Genomic DNA, 7784 nt, shown 5'->3' on the forward strand with positions numbered 1-7784 from the left:
CGGCCCATTGCACCACCCTCATAATCTCATCCCAACACCACCATGGATGGTCATCAACATCCTCCATCGTTCAAAGTCACTCATCGTTTCCATACCTGTTATGCACCAATGTTCTCATTCACCACTATCATCTTCACAACTCGCCACTTCCTTTTCCTATCTTTATTCTTGTCAACATCACAAAATCATTCATTTTCACCTTGTAGCCGCTCGTAGCCACCCACAACATCTTGTGGCCACTTCAATTCCCTCATAACCGATAACATAATTCCCATCATAGTCGGTTATGATCTCATTCCATTGATTTAATCATATAAATAAAAAAATAAAAAGTAAAACATGCGAAGGACATCATTCAAATCATAGTGGACCATGTATTCACATTAGTGTGCATTTTGAATCTAAAAAAACGAAGTCAAAGAACACTAACCTTGCCTAAAGAATGGTGCAGCAGGATGAAGATCCGTCCTCTTCTCAATGGTGCGGTTCCTCTGGAAAATCTCTTGATGAAGTGGCCGCCTTTTCAATCATCCATCTTCCCTCTTCTATCCACTTCTTTCACTTCGTGCGACAGTTTTAAAAAATAAAATCTCTCTAGCACATTGGCCATCCTTCACTACTCTCTCTCCTCATTTTTCTTTCTTTTTTAGTCTTTTCACAACCATAGTAATGGAAGGAACAACAGAAATAGTCCACCTTCCCCCTTTCGGATCATCCTTCCTTTAATTGTGCCTCTTTTTCCTTTTCTTTCTTAATCTATTTTCCATCATCTAGTCAACTTCTCTACAGCCACGTGATTACTACTCCAAATGTGCTATTTCATAGCTTGTAATTAATCCTTTTAAACACTTTTGAGTAGTAGTTGTTGCCTTTTAACCCAATTAGCATGTTAAGGCCCCTTGCAATCAATTCTAATCAAATTGTGTAAGTTTTGGTGTTTTTGTTAGCTATTTGATCACCAAAGCAATATGAGATTGAGAAGAGTTATTTGGAATCCTTGGAAAAGCAATGGAAAGCTCAGAAGCATGAAGATCCAAAGCTTTGAAGTCCTTTGCCATAAGCAAATCCGGAATGCAAGGAGGGGAAGAAAAGAGAAACCAGCCATGAAGCATTCTTGATGACAGTCGTGTCAGCCACTTTTGGACCACTTCCCGAAGTCCAATTTATGCATGCTATATGTCATTTGAAATCTTAGGAAGTCAACAATCCAATGCTTCAAACGGAACACAATTCGGAGTTGAAATGAAGGAGTTACAGCCATTGGAAGCCAATCACTCCAAGCTGAAGGAAGGATTTAGCAAAGTGTTGCGAAATCACCCTTTTGTTGCGGAATGATTTCGCAGCCTTTTTGCACAGTGCTATGGATTTCCCCTGAAGTTTCACGACGCGATGGAAGCCAATCACCACAAGATGAAAGCCAACTTCGCAGCGGTGCGGAATCAGCCTTTTGCTGCGAAGAGATTTCGCAGCCCTTCTTGTTCATCTGCGAAATTTCGCAGACCTCATTTTCACCTGCGAAATGGTCCTTAGTGCTTCCCGATATTTGTAACCGACACTTGGAGATATTTTTTATCAGATTTTTGTTGTCTAAATCCCCAAATTCTCCTTGTATCCAACCAATTATAGGATTCCTTAGCTTTTAAGTTAGGAAAATGGCTAAATATCCATGTAATAGCTATTATTGTAATAATCATATAAATAGAGCCCGAGGAGCCTGTTCTGAGGGTGTTGAACCTTTTGTAAAAGTTTCAAAGCAAGTAAAATACAGAGCTTGAGCTCTGCTTTACCTGATCAATTTGATTGTATTATTTTTATTTCTACTTAGTTATGCACTCTCTGAGGAGTTTTCCCCAGAGAATGAGTAACTAAACCTTTTAGTTCCTTGGAGTTAAGGTTGCCGGGAAAGGTTCCAAGTGCAAGAATCAGAAGCTTTGTGGTTTCAGCTATGAATGAAAAGAAGATGTGTCCCGTGAATGGTTTCTATGTTTTTAGTTAACTTAAAACGTCTTGGAGTCACCTGGGCCAACACTTGGTAATGCAAGTGATCTCCGTCCATGGAGATGCACTAGTTTACCCCTTGCGAGCCTCTGGGAGGTGACTTGAAGGTAGGATTTTCTAGAATTGCCAACACTTGGTAAGCTTTTGGACTCTAAGGAGACATCCATTAGTTATCTCTTGCGAGCTTGTGAAAGGAAGTCCAAGGTTAAAGATCACCTTGAATGGTAAAGGCTAAGTGAGAGGCTCGAACCATTGCAAGTTGCATCAGTGAGAGAATTAAAGCTGAAATCCAATAGTGGGATGCATTTGTGCAGCACCTGTTAGAGAATTGACTTTATGTTAATTCTCTAATGTGAGGAATTGAACCAACTGACCGGAGCTATGCTATTGCATGAGGAACCTCCCCTGTGAACCTGAATCTCCAAGGAATGCTTTTCTTCTTAAGTAAACTCCATCACTTGCTGCGTTGTTAATTTAAGTCTAAACCTTTTTCAACCAAAGTTTGTGTTTTATTTCTTAAGCTAACCTTGAATGAAACAGCACCAATTCACTTTGAATTGGTATCATTTTCGGTTTGAGTACCCTTCCCAGTGAACGATCTTAGAGCCACTATGCTATAGTAGCTTTTTCTTTGCTACCCTAGTTCATGGTGTTATAGGTTATAAATTTTGTTGATTACTCCCGCCATCAAGGAGCACCAGCTGGACACCAATCAACTGAGACACTAATTGGGCACGAATCAAATAGCGCCGTTGCCGGGGAAGGTGTCAAGTTTATAGTGATACTATTTCAGTGTACTTGTGATTTTCATCACAAGTTTGGTAACGTTTCTTTTGATTTATTAATTCTTTTTCTTTCCTTTCTACTTATTCATAATCTAAAGTTAGCTTTTAAATTCAGTTTAGTTTTATTTTGTTTTTGTAGCCCTGTTTTCTTTTGTTGTCCTGTATTTTCATTTTAGTTACAGATAGTTACTAGTTTTGTATGCCAAAGTGGATACGTGGCAGTGGAGGAAGGCTTGTTAGAAGTGATACACCTCATACTAAGGAATTGGAATTGGGCTTGAATATCATGGAAACTACACCTGAAGATCAGCATAGTCACCAAGGTCGTCAAGACAATCTCAATGAATTTAGATCAATGAGGGACCGCATGCATCCACCTCGTATGAGTGCACCGTCATGTATAATACCCCCTACAGAGCAGCTAGTGATCAGACCATATATTGTTCCACTTCTACCAACTTTCCATGGGATGGAAAGTGAGAATCCCTATGCACATATTAAGGAATTTGAAGAAGTTTGTAATACATTCCAAGAGGGAGGAGCTTCAATTGATTTGATGAGGCTTAAGTTATTTCCTTTTACTTTAAAGGATAAAGCCAAAATTTGGCTTAATTCTTTAAGGCCAAGGAGTATCCGTACTTGGACTGACTTACAAGCTGAATTCCTTAAGAAATTTTTTCCCACTCATAGAACGAATGGCTTGAAAAGGCAAATTTCAAATTTCTCAGCTAAAGAGAATGAGAAATTCTATGAGTGTTGGGAAAGATATATGGAAGCTATAAATGCATGTCCTCACCATGGTTTTGATACTTGGCTATTGGTGAGCTATTTTTATGATGGGATGTCATCCCCAATGAAGCAACTCCTGGAGACAATGTGTGGAGGAGATTTCATGAGCAAAAATCCGGAGAAAGCTATGGATTTTTTGAATTATGTAGCTGAAGTTTCAAGGGGATGGGATGAATCGACCAAAGGAGAAGTGGGAAAGATGAAGTCTCAACTGAATGCTTTCAATGCTAAGGCTGGGATGTATACTTTGAAAGAAGAGGATGATACAAAAGCAAAGTTTGCAGCTGTGACAAGAAGATTGGAGGAGCTGGAACTGAAAAAGTTGCATGAAGTGCAAGCTGTTGCTGAAGCACCAGTGCAAGTGAAACTATGTCCTAATTGTCAATCATATGAACACTTGGTGGAGGAATGCCCTATAATTTTAGCTGAAAGGGAAATGTTTGGAGAGCAGGCAAATGTTGTTGGACAATTTAAGCCCAATAACAATGCGCCTTATGGAAATACTTACAACTCAAGTTGGAGGAATCATCCAAATTTTTCATGGAAGCCTAGAGCACCTCAGTACCAACAGCCGGATCAACCATCTCAACAACCTTCAAGTCTTGAGCAAGCCATTTTGAATCTCAGCAAAGTAGTGGGAGATTTTGTTGGAGAACAAAAAGCCATCAATGCTCAACTTAATCAAAGAATTGACAGAGTAGAGAATATTCTGAACAAAAGGATGGATGGAATGCATAATGATATAACTCAAAGATTTGATAATCTCCAGTACTCAATATCAAGGCTCACAAATTTGAATACAGTGCAAGAAAAGGGAAGATTTCCTTCTCAACCCCACCAAAATCCCAAGGGTGTCCAGGAAGTGGAAAGCCATGAGGGAGAATCATCACAGATGAAAGATGTCAAGGCCTTGATCACTCTAAGGAGTGGAAAGAAAATTGAGCAGCCACTACCTAAGCCACCTGTTGAAGAAGAGACAATGAAGGAGGAGGAAATGAAAGACAAAGAAGGGGAGATCAGTGATAAGAAAGAAGACAATGAGTCAACAATGAATGCCAATCCAGAGAAGGAACTTCTGAAGGAAGAAATGCTGAAGAAATCAACTTCTCCGCCTTTTCCTCAAGCATTGCATGGGAAGAAGGGGATTAGAAATGCAGCTGAAATTCTTGAAGTATTGAGACAAGTTAAAGTCAATATCCCACTGTTGAATATGATTAAGCAAGTTCCAACATATGCAAAATTCCTAAAGGACTTGTGTACTATCAAAAGAGGGTTGACTGTAAATAAGAAAGCCTTCTTGACTGAGCAAGTAAGTGCAATCTTACAGTGTAAGTCTCCTTTGAAGTACAAAGATCCGGGAAGTCCTACCATCTCAGTCATGATTGGAGGAAAGGTAGTAGAGAAAGCTTTATTAGACTTGAGAGCTAGTGTGAATTTGCTTCCATATACTGTCTACAAGCAATTGAGACTTGGTGAGTTGAAGCCAACAGCAATCACTCTATCTCTAGTAGATAGATCAGTAAAAATTCCCAGATGAGTAATTGAGGATGTCTTGGTTCAAGTTGATAATTTCTACTATCCGGTGGATTTTATTGTTCTTGATACAGACCCTACTGTGAAGGAAGCTAATTTAGTTCCTATCATCCTGGGAAGGCCATTCCTTGCTACCTCAAATGCAATCATCAACTGTAGGAATGGGCTCATGCAACTCACTTTTGGCAATATGACACTTGATCTCAACATTTTTTATATGTCTAAAAAGCAAATCACTCCGGAAGAAGAAGAAGGTCCAGAGGAAGTGTGTATTATTGACACTCTGGTAGAGGAGCACTGTAATCAGAATATGCAAGAAAAGCTGAATGAAAGTTTTGTGGATTGTGAGGAAGGTTTGTCCGAACCTCCTAATGAGCTTGCTACTTTACAAAGTTGGAGAAGGATAAAAGAGATTCTACCTTTGTTCAATAAAGAAGAAGGGGCAGATGCTGAACCAGAGATCCCAAAACTCAATCTGAAGCCTTTACTTGTAGAGCTAAAATACACATACCTTGAAGAAAACAATCAATTTCCTGTTGTAATATCTTCATCTTTGACCAGTCATCAAGAGAAGTGTTTACTGGAAGTTCTCAAGAGGTGTAAGAAAGCAATAGGATGGCAAATATCTGATTTGAAAGGCATTAGTCCTTTAGTTTGCTGATTACTACTCAAAAAGTGCTATTTCATAGCTTATAATTAATCCTTTTAAACACTTTTGAGTAGTATTTAGTGTCTTTTAACCCAATTAACATGTTAAGGCCCCTTGCAATCAATTCTAATCAAATTGTGTAAGTTTTGGTGTTTTTGTTAGTAATTTGATTACCAAGCAATCCAAGATTGAGGAGAGTTATTTGGAATCCATGGCAAAGCAATGGAAAGCTCAAATACATGAAGAACCAAAGCTTTGAAGTCCTTTGCCATAAGCAAATCCGGAATGCAAGGAGAGAAGCAAAGAGGAGAAAAGCAAGGAAGAAAACAGAGGACAACAGCTGCAGTCTTCTTTCGCACTTTTGGATCACTTTCCGAAGTCCATTTTCTACATTCTATATACCATTTCAAAGCTCAGGAAGTCAAGAATCCAATGCTTTAAACCGTGTACGATTTGGAGCTGAAATGAGGAAGTTACAGCCGTTGGAAGCCGATCACTCCAAGCTGAAGGAAGAATTTTGCACGGTTGCGAAATCACCCTTTTGTTGCGAAATGATTTCGCAACCATTTTGCACAGTGCAACGGTCCTGAAGCTTCCCGATAGTTGTGTACCGACTCTTTTAGATCTTTTCTTCTGATATTTTTGTGTCTAAATTTCCATTTTCTCCTTGTATTCAGCCACTCATGTAATTCCTTAGCTAGGAAGTATCCAAGGAAGGGTAAATTACCTTCCTATATAAACTCCCTTGCATCCATTGTAAAGGAAATAATCCATCATATAATATATGTGAAATTGACGAACAGGGCACTTGCTCTGTTTCTTCTTTATATTCTTGTTTTCTCATTCTTTTTCTTTGTAGCCAATCAAACTTTGAGGATTTTTCCTCAGAGGATGAGAGGCTAGGCTCTTCGTCTCTTGGAGTGAGGAAAGCCGGGTAAGTTCCCTCATGCATAAATTGGAAGTTTTGTTGTTTTAGTTTTTAATGAAGAGAAAATGTAACCCGTTAATGGTTTTTATATTTTTAGTTAACTTGAAACGTCTTTAAATCACCTGGGCCAACACTTGGTAAGGCAAGTGATCTTCGTCCATGGAGATTCACTAGTTTACCCCTTGCGAGCCTCTGGGAGGTGACTTGAAGGTAGGATTTTCTAGAATAGCCAACACTTGGTAAGCTTTTGGACTCCAAGGAGACATCCATTAGTTATCTCTTGCGAGCTTTTGACGGGTAATCCAAGGTTAAAGATCACCTTGAATGGCAAATGCTAGGTGAGAAGCACGAGCCATTGCAAGGTGCATCAGTGAGAGGGATTTAGTGTTTGAACCCATTAATGGGAAGCATCTGTATAACACCGGTTGGAGAAGGAACTATATGTTAATTCTCTAATGCGAGGAAAAGAAACAAGTGACCGGAACTCCCTTTTTGTATGAGGAATCTGAGCCTAGTGATCTAAACTCCAAGAAACACTTTTCTTCGTAAGTAAAATCAATTACTATTTTTGGTTAGTTTAAAACTTTTTTTTTATTCAAGCATCTTTATGTTTTCTTTTAAAGCTAACCTTGAAATGAAAAGGCACCAATTCATCTTTGAAATAATATCATTTGTGAAGTGAAAACCCATCCCAGTGAACGATCCTAGAGCCACTATGCTATAGTAGCTTTGTCTTTGCTACCCTAGTATATGGTGTAACAGGTTATAAATTTTGTTGATTAATCCCTCAATCAAGGAGCACCAGCTGGACATGAATCAGCTGAGACACCAATTAGGCATGAATCATTTGCACGCATCATATATATATGGAGGAGGAAGCTAAGCCAATTCGTCAATTTCAAAGAAGATTGAATCCTCATTTACAAGAGGTTATGCGAGCTGAGGTGCTGAAGCTACTTCAAGCAGGTATTATCTACCCTATATCTGATAGCTCTTGGGTGAGTCCTACTCAAGTGGTCCCAAAGAAGTCAGGGATTACTGTGGTTCAGAATGAAGAAGGAGAAGAAATCACTACGCGCCTCACTTCAGGGTGGAGGGTGTG

The sequence above is a fragment of the Vitis riparia genome, chromosome 16 (assembly GCF_004353265.1).
Source record: "Vitis riparia cultivar Riparia Gloire de Montpellier isolate 1030 chromosome 16, EGFV_Vit.rip_1.0, whole genome shotgun sequence".
Taxonomy (NCBI): Eukaryota; Viridiplantae; Streptophyta; class Magnoliopsida; order Vitales; family Vitaceae; genus Vitis; species Vitis riparia.